Consider the following 14,255-nt stretch of genomic DNA (forward strand, 5'->3'; position numbering starts at 1 on the left):
CAATGCAGCAACCAGAACATGGCTCGTTGGTCTTGTGGTATGATTCTCGCTTAGGGTGCAGGGCGCCTTTGTCTAAGCATGTTTTGTGACAACAAATCGATCAATCGCAGCAGCAGCTGGAACATGGCTCGTTGGTCTAGGGGTATGATTCTAGCTTAGGGTGCAAGAGGTCCCGTGTTCAAATCCCGGACGAGCCCATTACTTCTACAGCCCATTGCTGTAGAAGGAGGTAACCTGGCAAAGAGGGCTCCTGTTCGATTCCCAAATCAGTCCTTTTCCAAACGTAGATCGGGGTGATTTTCTGCAGAAGTTTCTCGAACTCTTTTTGTCTACGCATGTTTTGTGACAACAAATCGATCAATCGAAGCAACAGCTGGAGCATGGCTCGTTGGTCTAGGGGTATGATTCTAGCTTAGGGTGCGAGAGGTCCTGGGTTCAAATCCCGGATGAGCCCATTACAGTATGCTGTTGAAGGAGGTAACCTGGCAAAGAGGGCTCCTGTTCTATTCCCAAATCAGTCCTTTTCCAAACGTAGATCAAGGTGATTTTCTGCAGAAGTTTCTTGAACTCTTTTTGTCTACGCATGTTTTGTGACAACAAATCGATCAAAGCAGCAACCAGAAGATGGCTCGTTGGTCTTGTGGTATGATTCTCGCTTAGGGTGCAGGGAGCCTTTGTCTAAGCATGTTTTGTTACAACAAATCGATCAATCGAAGCACAACTGGAACATGGCTCGTTGGTCTAGGGGTATGATTCTCACTTAGGGTGCGAGAGGTCCCGGGTTCAAATCCCGGACGAGCCCATTACTTCTAAAGCCCATTGCTGTAGAAGGAGGTAACCTGGCAAAGAGGGCTCCTGTTCTATTCCCAAATCTGTCTTTTACCCAACGTCGATCTGGGTGATTTGCTGCAGAAGTTTCTCCAGCTCTTTTTGAATATGCGTGTTTTGCGACAAAAAATCGATCAATGCAGCAACCAGAACATGGCTCGTTGGTCTTGTGGTATGATTCTCGCTTAGGGTGCAGGGCGCCTTTGTCTAAGCATGTTTTGTGACAACAAATCGATCAATCGAAGCACAACTGGAACATGGCTCGTTGGTCTAGGGGTATGATTCTCGCTGAGGGTGCGAGAGGTCCCGGGTTCAAATCCCGGACGAGCCCATTACTTCTAAAGCCCATTGCTGTAGAAGGAGGTAACCTGGCAAAGAGGGCTCCTGTTCTATTCCCAAATCAGTCCTTTACCCAACGTATATCGGGGTGATTTGCTGCAGAAGTTTCTCCAGCTCTTTTTGTCTACTCATTCTTTGTGACAACAAATCAATCAAAGCAGCAACCGGAACATGGCTCGTTGGTCTAGGGGTATGATTCTCGCTTTGGGTGCGAGAAGTCCTGGGTTCAAATCCCGGATGAGCCCTTTACAGTATGTTGTTGTAGGAGGTTACTTGGCGAAGAGGGCTCCTGTTCTAATCCCAGATCAATCCTTTACCCAACGTAGATCGGGGTGATTTGCTGCGGAAGTTTCACAGCTCTTTTTGTGTAAGCATTTTTTACGACAAAAAATCGATCAAAGCAGCAACCAGAACATGGCTCATTGGTTTCGTGGTATGATTCTCGCTTAGGGTGCAGGGAGCCTTTGTCTAAGCATGTTTTGTGACAACCAATCGATCAATCGAAGCAGCAGCTGGAGCATGGCTCGTTGGTCTAGGGGTATGATTCTAGCTAAGGGTGCGAGAGGTCTAGGATTCAAATCCCGGACGAGCCCATTACAATATGCTGTTGAAAGAGGTAACCTGGCAAAGAGGGCTGCTGTTCTATTCCCAAATCTGTCATTTACCCAAGGTCGATCGGGGTGATTTGCTGCGGAAGTTTCTCCAGCTCTTTATGTCTAAGCATGTTTTGTGACAACAAATCGATCAAAGCAGTAACCAGAAGATGGCTCGTTGGTCTAGGGGTATGATTCTCGCTTTGGGTGCGAGAGGTCCCGGGTTCAAATCCCGGATGAGCCCTTTACAGTAAGTTGTTGAAGGAGGTTATTTAGTGAAGAGGGCTCCTGTTCTATTCCCAAATCTGTCTTTTACCCAACGTCGATCTGGGTGATTTGCTGCAGAAGTTTCTCCAGTTCTTTTTGAATATGCGTGTTTTGCGACAAAAAATCGATCAATGCAGCAACCAGAACATGGCTCGTTGGTCTTGTGGTATGATTCTCGCTTAGGGTGCAGGGCGCCTTTGTCTAAGCATGTTTTGTGACAACAAATCGATCAATCGACGCACAACTGGAACATGGCTCGTTGGTCTAGGGGTATGATTCTCGCTTAGGGCGCGAGAGGTCCCGGGTTCAAATCCCGGACGAGCCCATTACTTCTAAAGCCCATTGCTGTAGAAGGAGGTAACCTGGCAAAGAGGGCTCCTGTTCTATTCCCAAATCAGTCCTTTACCCAACGTATATCGGGGTGATTTGCTGCAGAAGTTTCTCCAGCTCTTTTTGTCTACTCATTCTTTGTGACAACAAATCAATCAAAGCAGCAACCGGAACATGGCTCGTTGGTCTAGGGATATGATTCTCGCTTTGGGTGCGAGAAGTCCTGGGTTCAAATCCCGGATGAGCCCTTTACAGTATGTTGTTGTAGGAGGTTACTTGGCGAAGAGGGCTCCTGTTCTAATCCCAGATCAATCCTTTACCCAACGTAGATCGGGGTGATTTGCTGCGGAAGTTTCACAGCTCTTTTTGTGTAAGCATTTTTTACGACAAAAAATCGATCAAAGCAGCAACCAGAACATGGCTCGTTGGTCTCGTGGTATGATTCTCGCTTAGGGTGCAGGGAGCCTTTGTCTAAGCATGTTTTGTGACAACAAATCGATCAATCGAATCAGCAACTAGAACGTGGCTCGTTGGTTTAGGGGTATGATTCTCGCTTAGGGTGCGAGAGGTCCCGGGTTCAAATCCCGGACGAGCCCTTTACAGTAAGTTGTTGAAGGAGGTTATTTAGTGAAGAGGGCTCCTGTTCTATTCCCAAATCTGTCTTTTACCCAACGTCGATCGGGGTGATTTGCTGCAGAAGTTTCTCTAGCTCTTTTTGTCTACGCATTCTTTGTGACAACAAATCGATCAAAGCAGCAACCAGAACATGGCTCGTTGGTCTAGGGGTATTATTCTTGCTTTGGGTGAGAGAGGTCCTGGGTTCAAATCCCGGACAAGCCCATTACTTCTACAGCCCATTGCCGTAGAAGGAGGTAACCTGGCAAAGAGGGCTCCTGTTCTATTCCCAAATCAGTCCTTTACCCAACGGAGATCGGCGTGATTTGCTGCAGAAGGTACTCCAGCTCTTTTCGTCCACGCATTCTTTGGACAACAAATCAATCAAAGCAGCAACCAGAACATGGCTCGTTGGTCTAGGGGTATGATTCTCGCTTCGGGTGCGAGAGGTCCCGTGTTCAAATCCTGGACGAGCCCTTTACAGTATGTTGTTGAAGGAGGTTACTTGGCGAAGAGGGATCCTGTTCTAATCTCAGATCAGTCCTTTACCCAGCGTGATTTGCTGCAGAAGTTACTCCAGCTCTTTTCGTCCACGCATTCTTTGGACAACAAATCGATCAAAGCAGCAACCAGAACATGGCTCGTTGGTCTCGTGGTATGATTCTCGCTTAGGGTGCAGGGAGCCTTTGTCTAAGCATGTTTTGTGACAACAAATCGATCAATCGAAGCAGCAACTAGAATATGGCTCGTTGGTCTACGGGTATGATTCTTGCCTAGGGTGCGAGCGGTCCCGGTTTCAAATCTTGGACGAGCCCATTACAGTATGCTGTTGAAGGAGGTAACCTGGCAAAGCGGCCTCCTGTTCTATTCCCAAATCAGTCCTTTACCCAACGTAGATCGGGGTGAATTGCTGCAGAAGTTTCTCCAGCTCTTTTTGTCTACTCATGTTTTGTGACAACAAATCGATCAAAGCAGCAACCAGAGCATGGCTCGTTGGTCTAGGGGTATGATTCTCGCTTCGGGTGCGAGCGGTCCCGGTTTCAAATCCCGGACGAGCCCTTTACAGTATGTTGTTGAAGGAGGTTACTTGGCGAAGAGGCATCCTGTTCTAATCTCAGATCAGTACTTTACCCAACGGAGATCGACGTGATTTGCTGCAGAAGTTACTCCAGCTCTTTTCGTCCACGCATTCTTTGGACAACAAATCAATAAAAGCAGCAACCAGAACATGGCTCGTTGGTCTAGAGGTATGATTCTCGCTTCGGGTGCAAGAGGTCCCGGGTTCAAATCCCGGACGAGCCCTTTACAGTATGTTGTTGAAGGAGGTTACATGGCGAAGAGGGATCCTGTTCTAATCTCAGATCAGTCCTTTACCCAACGGAGATCGGGGTGATTTGCTGCAGAAGTTTCACAGCTCTTTTTGTCTACGCATGTTTTGTGACAACAAATCGATCAAAGCAGCAACCAGAACATGGCTCGTTGGTCTCGTGGTATGATTCTCGCTTAGGGTGCAGGGAGCCTTTGTCTAAGCATGTTTTGTGACAACAAATCGATCAATCGAAGCAGCAACTAGAATATGGCTCGTTGGTCTACGGGTATGATTCTTGCCTAGGGTGCGAGCGGTCCCGGTTTCAAATCTCGGACGAGCCCATTACAGTATGCTGTTGAAGGAGGTAACCTGGCAAAGCGGCCTCCTGTTCTATTCCCAAATCAGTCCTTTACCCAACGGAGATCAGCGTGATTTGCTGCAGAAGTTACTCCAGCTCTTTTCGTCCACGCATTCTTTGGACAACAAATCAATCAAAGCAGTAACCAGAACATGGCTCGTTGGTCTCGTGGTATGATTCTTGCTTAGGGTGCAGGGAGCCTTTGTTTAAGCATGTTTTGTGACAACAAATCGATCAATCGAAGTAGCAACATGGCTTGTTGGTCTAGGGGTATGATTCTTGATTAGGGTGCGAGAGGTCCCGTGTTCAAATCCCGGACGAGACCATTACAATATGCTGTTGAAGGAGGTAACATGGCAAAGAGGGCTTCTGTTCTATTCCCAAATCAGTCCTTTACCCAACGGAGATCGGCGTGATTTGCTGCAGAAGTTACTCCAGCTCTTTTCGTCCAAGCATTCTTTGAACAAATCAATCAAAGCAGCAACCAGAACATGGCTCGTTGGTCTAGGGGTATGATTCTCGCTTCGGGTGCGAGAGGTCCCGGGTTCAAATCCTGGACGAGCCCTTTACAGTATGTTGTTGAAGGAGGTTACTTGGCGAAGAGGGATCCTGTTCTAATCTCAGATCAGTCCTTTACCCAGCGTGATTTGCTGCAGAAGTTACTCCAGCTCTTTTCGTCCACGCATTCTTTGGACAACAAATCAATAAAAGCTGCAACCAGAACATGGCTCGTTGGTCTAGGGGTATGATTCTCGCTTCGGGTGCAAGAGGTCCCGGGTTCAAATCCCGGACGAGCCCTTTACAGTATGTTGTTGAAGGAGGTTACATGGCGAAAAGGGATCCTGTTCTAATCTCAGATCAGTCCTTTACCCAACGGAGATCGGGGTGATTTGCTGCAGAAGTTTCACAGCTCTTTTTGTCTACGCATGTTTTGTGACAACAAATCGATCAAAGCAGCAACCAGAACATGGCTCGTTGGTCTCGTGGTATGATTCTCGCTTAGGGTGCGAGAGGTCCCGGGTTCAAATCCCGGATGAGCCCTTTACAGTAAGTTGTTGAAGGAGGTTATTTAGTGAAGAGGGCTCCTGTTCCATTCCCAAATCTGTCTTTTACCCAACGTCGATCTGGGTGATTTGCTGCAGAAGTTTCTCCAGCTCTTTTTGAATATGCGTGTTTTGCGACAAAAAATCGATCAATGCAGCAACCAGAACATGGCTCGTTGGTCTTGTGGTATGATTCTCGCTTAGGGTGCAGGGCGCCTTTGTCTAAGCATGTTTTGTGACAACAAATCGATCAATCGAAGCACAACTGGAACATGGCTCGTTGGTCTAGGGGTATGATTCTCGCTTAGGGTGCGAGAGGTCCCGGGTTCAAATCCCGGAAGAGCCCATTACTTCTAAAGCCCATTGCTGTAGAAGGAGGTAACCTGGCAAAGAGGGCTCCTGTACTATTCCCAAATCAGTCCTTTACCCAACGTATATCGGGGTGATTTGCTGCAGAAGTTGCTGCAGAAGTTTCTCCAGCTCTTTTTGTCTACTCATTCTTTGTGACAACAAATCAATCAAAGCAGCAACCGGAACATGGCTCGTTGGTCTAGGGGTATGATTCTCGCTTTGGGTGCGAGAAGTCCTGGGTTCAAATCCCGGATGAGCCCTTTACAGTATGTTGTTGTAGGAGGTTACTTGGCGAAGAGGGCTCCTGTTCTAATCCCAGATCAATCCTTTACCCAACGTAGATCGGGGTGATTTGCTGCGGAAGTTTCACAGCTCTTTTTGTGTAAGCATTTTTTACGACAAAAAATCGATCAAAGCAGCAACCAGAACATGGCTCATTGGTTTCGTGGTATGATTCTCGCTTAGGGTGCAGGGAGCCTTTGTCTAAGCATGTTTTGTGACAAACAATCGATCAATCGAAGCAGCAGCTGGAGCATGGCTCGTTGGTCTAGGGGTATGATTCTAGCTTAGGGTGCGAGAGGTCTAGGATTCAAATCCCGGACGAGCCCATTACAGTATGCTGTTGAAAGAGGTAACCTGGCAAAGAGGGCTGCTGTTCTATTCCCAAATCTGTCATTTACCCAAGGTCGATCGGGGTGATTTGCTGCGGAAGTTTCTCCAGCTCTTTATGTCTAAGCATGTTTTGTGACAACAAATCGATCAAAGCAGTAACCAGAAGATGGCTCGTTGGTCTAGGGGTATGATTCTCGCTTTGGGTGCGAGAGGTCCCGGGTTCAAATCCCGGATGAGCCCTTTACAGTAAGTTGTTGAAGGAGGTTATTTAGTGAAGAGGGCTCCTGTTCTATTCCCAAATCTGTCTTTTACCCAACGTCGATCTGGGTGATTTGCTGCAGAAGTTTCTCCAGCTCTTTTTGAATATGCGTGTTTTGCGACAAAAAATCGATCAATGCAGCAACCAGAACATGGCTCGTTGGTCTTGTGGTATGATTCTCGCTTAGGGTGCAGGGCGCCTTTGTCTAAGCATGTTTTGTGACAACAAATCGATCAATCGACGCACAACTGGAACATGGCTCGTTGGTCTAGGGGTATGATTCTCGCTTAGGGTGCGAGAGGTCCCGGGTTCAAATCCCGGACGAGCCCATTACTTCTAAAGCCCATTGCTGTAGAAGGAGGTAACCTGGCAAAGAGGGCTCCTGTTCTATTCCCAAATCAGTCCTTTACCCAACGTATATCGGGGTGATTTGCTGCAGAAGTTTCTCCAGCTCTTTTTGTCTACTCATTCTTTGTGACAACAAATCAATCAAAGCAGCAACCGGAACATGGCTCGTTGGTCTAGGGATATGATTCTCGCTTTGGGTGCGAGAAGTCCTGGGTTCAAATCCCGGATGAGCCCTTTACAGTATGTTGTTGTAGGAGGTTACTTGGCGAAGAGGGCTCCTGTTCTAATCCCAGATCAATCCTTTACCCAACGTAGATCGGGGTGATTTGCTGCGGAAGTTTCACAGCTCTTTTTGTGTAAGCATTTTTTACGACAAAAAATCGATCAAAGCAGCAACCAGAACATGGCTCATTGGTTTCGTGGTATGATTCTCGCTTAGGGTGCAGGGAGCCTTTGTCTAAGCATGTTTTGTGACAACCAATCGATCAATCGAAGCAGCAGCTGGAGCATGGCTCGTTGGTCTAGGGGTATGATTCTAGCTTAGGGTGCGAGAGGTCTAGGATTCAAATCCCGGACGAGCCCATTACAGTATGCTGTTGAAAGAGGTAACCTGGCAAAGAGGGCTGCTGTTCTATTCCCAAATCTGTCATTTACCCAAGGTCGATCGGGGTGATTTGCTGCGGAAGTTTCTCCAGCTCTTTATGTCTAAGCATGTTTTGTGACAACAAATCGATCAAAGCAGCAACCAGAACATGGCTCGTTGGTCTAGGGGTATGATTCTCGCTTTGGGTGCGAGAAGTCCTGGGTTCAAATCCCGGATGAGCCCTTTACAGTAAGTTGTTGAAGGAGGTTATTTAGTGAAGAGGGCTCCTGTTCTATTCCCAAATATGTCTTTTACCCAACGTCGATCTGGGTGATTTGCTGCAGAAGTTTCTCCAGCTCTTTTTGAATATGCGTGTTTTGCGACAAAAAATCGATCAATGCAGCAACCAGAACATGGCTCGTTGGTCTTGTGGTATGATTCTCGCTTAGGGTGCAGGGCGCCTTTGTCTAAGCATGTTTTGTGACAACAAATCGATCAATCGAAGCAGCAGCTGGAGCATGGCTCGTTGGTCTAGGGGTATGATTCTAGCTTAGGGTGCAAGAGGTCCTGTGTTCAAATCCAGGATGAGCCCATTACAGTATGCTGTTGAAGGAGGTAACCTGGCAAAGAGGGCTCCTGTTCTGTTCCCAAATCAGTCCTTTTCCAAACGTAGATCAAGGTGATTTTCTGCAGAAGTTTCTCGAACTCTTTTTGTCTACGCATGTTTTGTGACAACAAATCGATCAAAGCAGCAACCAGAACATGGCTCGTTGGTCTCGTGGTATGATTCTCGCTTAGGGTGCAGGGAGCCTTTGTCTAAGCATGTTTTGTAACAACAAATCGATCAATCGAATCAGCAACTAGAACGTGGCTCGTTGGTTTAGGGGTATGATTCTCGCTTAGGGTGCGAGAGGTCCCGGGTTCAAATCCCGGACGAGCCCTTTACAGTAAGTTGTTGAAGGAGGTTATTTAGTGAAGAGGGCTCCTGTTCTATTCCCAAATCTGTCTTTTACCCAACGTCGATCGGGGTGATTTGCTGCAGAAGTTTCTCCAGCTCTTTTTGAATATGCGTGTTTTGCGACAAAAAATCGATCAATGCAGTAACCAGAACATGGCTCGTTGGTCTAGGGGTATGATTCTCGCTTAGGGTGCAGGGCGCCTTTGTCTAAGCATGTTTTGTGACAACAAATCGATCAATCTAAGCAGCAGCTGGAGCATGGCTCGTTGGTCTAGGCGTATGATTCTAGCTTAGGGTGCAAGAGGTCCCGTGTTCAAATCCAGGATGAGCCAATTACAGTATGCTGTTTAAGGAGGTAACCTGGCAAAGAGGGCTCCTGTTCTATTCCCAAATCAGTACTTTTCCAAACGTAGATCAAGGTGATTTTCTGCAGAAGTTTCTCGAACTCTTTTTGTCTACGCATGTTTTGTGACAACAAATCGATCAAAGCAGCAACCAGAACATGGCTCATTGGTTTCGTGGTATGATTATCGCTTAGGGTGCAGGGAGCCTTTGTCTAAGCATGTTTTGTGACAACAAATAGATCAATCGAAGCAGCAACTACAACGTGGCTCGTTGGTCTAGGGGTATGATTCTCGCATAGGGTGCCAGAAGTCCTGGGTTCAAATCCTGGACGAGCCCATTACAGTATGCTGTTGAAGGAGGTAACATGGCAAAGAGGGCTCCTGTTCTATTCCCAAATCAGTCTTTTACCCAACGTCGATCTGGGTGATTTGCTGCAGAAGTTTCTCCAGCTCTTTTTGAATATGCGTGTTTTGCGACAAAAAATCGATCAATGCAGCAACCAGAACGTTGGTCTTGTGCAGGGCGCCTTTGTCTAAGCATGTTTTGTGACAACAAATCGATCAATCGAAGCACAACTGGAACATGGCTCGTTGGTCTAGATGAGCCCTTTACAGTATGTTGTTGTAGAAGTTTACCTGGCAAAGAGGGCTGCTGTTCTATTCCCAAATCTGTCATTTACCCAAGGTCGATCGGGGTGATTTGCTGCGGAAGTTTCTCCAGCTCTTTATGTCTAAGCATGTTTTGTGACAACAAATCGATCAATCGAAGCAGCAGCTGGAGCATGGCTCGTTGGTCTAGGGGTATGATTCTCGCTTAGGGTGCGAGAGGTCCCGGGTTCAAATCCCCGACGAGCCCATTACAGTATGCTGATGAAGGAGGTAACATGTCAAAGAGGGCTCCTGTTCTATTCCCAAATCAGTCCTTTACCCAACGTAGATCGGTGTGATTTGCTGCGGAAGTTTCTCCAGCTCTTTTTGTCTACGCATGTTTTGTGACAACAAATCGATCAAAGCAGCAACCAGAACATGGCACATTGGTTTCGTGGTATGATTCTCGCTTAGGTTGCAGGGAGCCTTTGTCTAAGCATGTTTTGTGACAACAAATAGATCAATCGAAGCAGCAACCAGAACATGGCTCGTTGGTCTAGGGGTATGATTCTCGCATAGGGTGCCAGAAGTCCTGGGTTCAAATCCTGGACGAGCCCTTTACAGTATGCTGTTGAAAGAGGTAACATGGCAAAGAGGGCTCCTGTTCTATTCCCAAATCAGTCCTTTACCCAACTTATATCGGGGTGATTTGCTGCAGAAGTTTCTACAGCTCTTTTTGTCTACTCATTCTTTGTGACAACAAATCAATCAAAGCAGCAACCAGAACATGGCTCGTTGGTCTAGGGGTATGATTCTCGCTTTGGGTGCGAGAAGTCCTGGGTTCAAATCCCGGATGAGCCCTTTACAGTATGTTGTTGTAGGAGGTTACTTGGCGAAGAGGGCTCCTGTTCTAATCCCAGATCAATCCTTTACCCAACGTAGATCGGGGTGATTTGCTGCGGAAGTTTCACAGCTCTTTTTGTCTAAGCTTTTTTTACGACAAAAAATCGATGAAAGCAGCAACCAGAACATGGCTCGTTGGTCTTGTGGTGTGATTCTCGCTTAGGGTGCAGGGAGCCTTTGTCTAAGCATGTTTTGTGACAACAAATCGATCAATCGAAGCAGCAGCTGGAGCATGGCTCGTTGGTCTAGGGGTATGATTCTAGCTTAGGGTGCGAGAGGTCTAGGATTCAAATCCCGGACGAGCCCATTACAGTATGCTGTTGAAAGAGGTAACCTGGCAAAGAGGGCTGCTGTTCTATTCCCAAATCTGTCTTTTACCCAACGTCGATGTGGGTGATTTGCTGCAGAAGTTTCTCCAGCTCTTTTTGAATATGCGTGTTTTGCGACAAAAAATCGATCAATGCAGCAACCAGAACATGGCTCGTTGGTCTCGTGGTATGATTCTCGCTTAGGGTGCAGGGATCCTTTGTTTAAGCATGTTTTGTGACAACAAATCGATCAATCGAAGCAGCAGCTGGAGCATGGCTCGTTGGTCTAGGGGTATGATTCTAGCTTAGGGTGCAAGAGGTCCCGTGTTCAAATCCAGGATGAGCCCATTACAGTATGCTGTTGAAGGAGGTAACCTAGCAAAGAGGGCTCCTGTTCTATTCCCAAATCAGTAGTTTTCCAAACGTAGATCAAGGTGATTTTCTGCAGAAGTTTCTCGAACTCTTTTTGTCTACGCATGTTTTGTGACAACAAATCGATCAAAGCAGCAACCAGAACATGGCTCGTTGGTCTCGTGGTATGATTCTCGCATAGTGTGCAGGGAGCCTTTGTCTAAGCATGTTTTGTGACAACAAATCGATCAATCGAATCAGCAACTAGAACGTGGCTCGTTGGTCTAGGGGTATGATTCTCGCATAGGGTGCGAGAGGTCCTGGGTTCAAATCCCGGACGAGCCCTTTACAGTAAGTTGTTGAAGGAGGTTATTTAGTGAAGAGGGCTCCTGTTCTATTCCCAAATCTGTCTTTTACCCAACGTCGATCTGGGTGATTTGCTGCAGAAGTTTCTCCAGCTCTTTTTGAATATGCGTGTTTTGCGACAAAAAATCGATCAATGCAGCAACCAGAACATGGCTCGTTGGTCTTGTGGTATGATTCTCGCTTAGGGTGCAGGGCGCCTTTGTCTAAGCTTGTTTTGTGACAACAAATCGATCAATCGAAGCAGCAGCTGTAGCATGGCTCGTTGGTCTAGGGGTATGATTCTAGCTTAGGGTGCAAGAGGTCCCGTGTTCAAATCCAGGATGAGCCCATTACAGTATGCTGTTGAAGGAGGTAACCTGGCAAAGAGGGCTCCTGTTCTATTCCCAAATCAGCCCTTTTCCAAACGTAGATCAAGGTGATTTTCTGCAGAAGTTTCTCGAACTCTTTTTGTCTACGCATGTTTTGTGACAACAAATCGATCAAAGCAGCAACCAGAACATGGCTCGTTGGTCTCGTGGTATGATTCTCGCTTAGGGTGCAGGGAGCCTTTGTCTAAGCATGTTTTGTGACAACAAATCGATCAATCGAATCAGCAACTAGAACGTGGCTCGTTGGTCTAGGGGTATGATTCTCGCTTAGGGTGCGAGAGGTCCTGGGTTCAAATCCCCGACGAGCCCATTACAGTATGCTGATGAAGGAGGTAACATGTCAAAGAGGGCTCCTGTTCTATTCCCAAATCTGTCATTTACCCAAGGTCGATCGGGGTGATTTGCTGCGAAAGTTTCTCCAGCTCTTTATGTCTAAGCATGTTTTGTGACAACAAATCGATCAAAGCAGCAACCAGAACATGGCTCGTTGGTCTAGGGGTATGATTCTCGCTTTGGGTGCGAGAGGTCCTGGGTTCAAATCCCGGACGAGTCCTTTACAGTAAGTTGTTGAAGGAGGTTATTTAGTGAAGAGGGCTCCTGTTCTATTCCCAAATCTGTCTTTTACCCAACGTCGATCTGGGTGATTTGCTGCAGAAGTTTCTCTAGCTCTTTTTGAATATGCGTGTTTTGCGACAAAAAATCGATCAATGCAGCAACCAGAACATGGCTCGTTGGTCTTGTGGTATGATTCTCGCTTAGGGTGCAGGGAGCCTTTGTCTAAGCATGTTTTGTGACAACAAATAGATCAATCGAAGCATCAACTACAACATGGCTCGTTGGTCTAGGGGTATGATTCTCGCATAGGGTGCCAGAAGTCCTGGGTTCAAATCCTGGACGAGCCCGTTACAGTATGCTGTTGAAGGAGGTAACATGGCAAAGAGGGCTCCTGTTCTATTCCCAAATCAGTCCTTTACCCAACGTATATCGGGGTGATTTGCTGCAGAAGTTTCTCCAGCTCTTTTTGTCTACTCATTCTTTGTGACAACAAATCAATCAAAGCAGCAACCAGAACATGGCTCGTTGGTCTTGTGGTGTGATTCTCGCTTAGGGTGCAGGGAGCCTTTGTCTAGGCATGTTTTGTGACAACAAATCGATCAATCGAAGCAGCAGCTGGAGCATGGCTCGTTGGTCTAGGGGTATGATTCTAGCTTAGGGTGCGAGAGGTCTAGGATTCAAATCCCGGACGAGCCCATTACAGTATGCTGTTGAAAGAGGTAACCTGGCAAAGAGGGCTGCTGTTCTATTCCCAAATCTGTCATTTACCCAAGGTCGATCGGGGTGATTTGCTGCGGAAGTTTCTCCAGCTCTTTATGTCTAAGCATGTTTTGTGACAACAAATCGATCAAAGCAGCAACCAGAACATGGCTCGTTGGTCTAGGGGTATGATTCTCGCTTTGGGTGCGAGAGGTCCCGGGTTCAAATCCCGGACGAGCCCTTTACAGTAAGTTGTTGAAGGAGGTTATTTAGTGAAGAGGGCTCCTGTTCTATTCCCAAATCTGTCTTTTACCCAACGTCGATCTGGGTGATTTGCTGCAGAAGTTTCTCCAGCTCTTTTTGAATATGCGTGTTTTGCGACAAAAAATCGATCAATGCAGCAACCAGAACATGGCTCGTTGGTCTTGTGGTATGATTCTCGCTTAGGGTGCAGGGCGCCTTTGTCTAAGCATGTTTTGTGACAACAAATCGATCAATCGAAGCAGCAGCTGGAACATGGCTAGTTGGTCTAGGGGTATGATTCTAGCTTAGGGTGCAAGAGGTCCCGTGTTCAAATCCAGGATGAGCCCAAAACAGTAAGTTGTTGAAGGAGGTTATTTAGTGAAGAGGGCTCCTGTTCTATTCCCAAATCTGTCTTTTACCCAACGTCGATCTGGTTGATTTCCTGCAGAAGTTTCTCCAGCTCTTTTTGAATATGCGTGTTTTGCGACAAAAAATCGATCAATGCAGCAACCAGAACATGGCTCGTTGGTCTTGTGGTATGATTCTCGCTTAGGGTGCAGGGCGCCTTTGTCTAAGCATGTTTTGTGACAACAAATCGATCAATCGAATCAGCAACTAGAACGTGGCTCGTTGGTCTAGGGGTATGATTCTCGCATAGGGTGCGAGAGGTCCTGGGTTCAAATCCCGGACGAGCCCTTTACAGTAAGTTGTTGAAGGAGGTTATTTAGTGAAGAGGG

General features: G+C 46.9%; 12 non-coding genes across 12 annotated transcripts; all 12 read left to right on the top strand.

Moving 5' to 3' along the window:
- Nucleotides 1-1,932: 1,932 nt before the first annotated feature.
- trnap-ugg (transfer RNA proline (anticodon UGG)) lies at nt 1,933-2,004 on the top strand. The gene has a single exon. It is a non-coding gene; the product is annotated as a tRNA-Pro (tRNA).
- Nucleotides 2,005-2,280: 276 nt separating this feature from the next.
- Nucleotides 2,281-2,352, top strand: trnap-agg (transfer RNA proline (anticodon AGG)). Its single transcript has one exon. It is a non-coding gene; the product is annotated as a tRNA-Pro (tRNA).
- A 529-nt stretch (nt 2,353-2,881) lies between these two features.
- trnap-agg (transfer RNA proline (anticodon AGG)) lies at nt 2,882-2,953 on the top strand. Its single transcript has one exon. It is a non-coding gene; the product is annotated as a tRNA-Pro (tRNA).
- Nucleotides 2,954-3,959: 1,006 nt separating this feature from the next.
- trnap-cgg (transfer RNA proline (anticodon CGG)) lies at nt 3,960-4,031 on the top strand. Its single transcript has one exon. It is a non-coding gene; the product is annotated as a tRNA-Pro (tRNA).
- Nucleotides 4,032-4,202: 171 nt separating this feature from the next.
- trnap-cgg (transfer RNA proline (anticodon CGG)) lies at nt 4,203-4,274 on the top strand. Its single transcript has one exon. It is a non-coding gene; the product is annotated as a tRNA-Pro (tRNA).
- Nucleotides 4,275-5,132: 858 nt separating this feature from the next.
- trnap-cgg (transfer RNA proline (anticodon CGG)) lies at nt 5,133-5,204 on the top strand. Its single transcript has one exon. It is a non-coding gene; the product is annotated as a tRNA-Pro (tRNA).
- A 161-nt stretch (nt 5,205-5,365) lies between these two features.
- trnap-cgg (transfer RNA proline (anticodon CGG)) lies at nt 5,366-5,437 on the top strand. Its single transcript has one exon. It is a non-coding gene; the product is annotated as a tRNA-Pro (tRNA).
- A 1,376-nt stretch (nt 5,438-6,813) lies between these two features.
- On the top strand, nt 6,814-6,885 carry trnap-ugg (transfer RNA proline (anticodon UGG)). Its single transcript has one exon. It is a non-coding gene; the product is annotated as a tRNA-Pro (tRNA).
- Nucleotides 6,886-7,161: 276 nt separating this feature from the next.
- trnap-agg (transfer RNA proline (anticodon AGG)) lies at nt 7,162-7,233 on the top strand. Its single transcript has one exon. It is a non-coding gene; the product is annotated as a tRNA-Pro (tRNA).
- Nucleotides 7,234-8,704: 1,471 nt separating this feature from the next.
- Nucleotides 8,705-8,776, top strand: trnap-agg (transfer RNA proline (anticodon AGG)). The gene has a single exon. It is a non-coding gene; the product is annotated as a tRNA-Pro (tRNA).
- A 3,726-nt stretch (nt 8,777-12,502) lies between these two features.
- Nucleotides 12,503-12,574, top strand: trnap-ugg (transfer RNA proline (anticodon UGG)). The gene has a single exon. It is a non-coding gene; the product is annotated as a tRNA-Pro (tRNA).
- Nucleotides 12,575-13,444: 870 nt separating this feature from the next.
- Nucleotides 13,445-13,516, top strand: trnap-ugg (transfer RNA proline (anticodon UGG)). The gene has a single exon. It is a non-coding gene; the product is annotated as a tRNA-Pro (tRNA).
- Nucleotides 13,517-14,255: the final 739 nt, after the last annotated feature.

Source organism: Osmerus eperlanus, chromosome 23 (genome assembly GCF_963692335.1).
Source record: "Osmerus eperlanus chromosome 23, fOsmEpe2.1, whole genome shotgun sequence".
NCBI lineage: Eukaryota > Metazoa > Chordata > Actinopteri > Osmeriformes > Osmeridae > Osmerus > Osmerus eperlanus.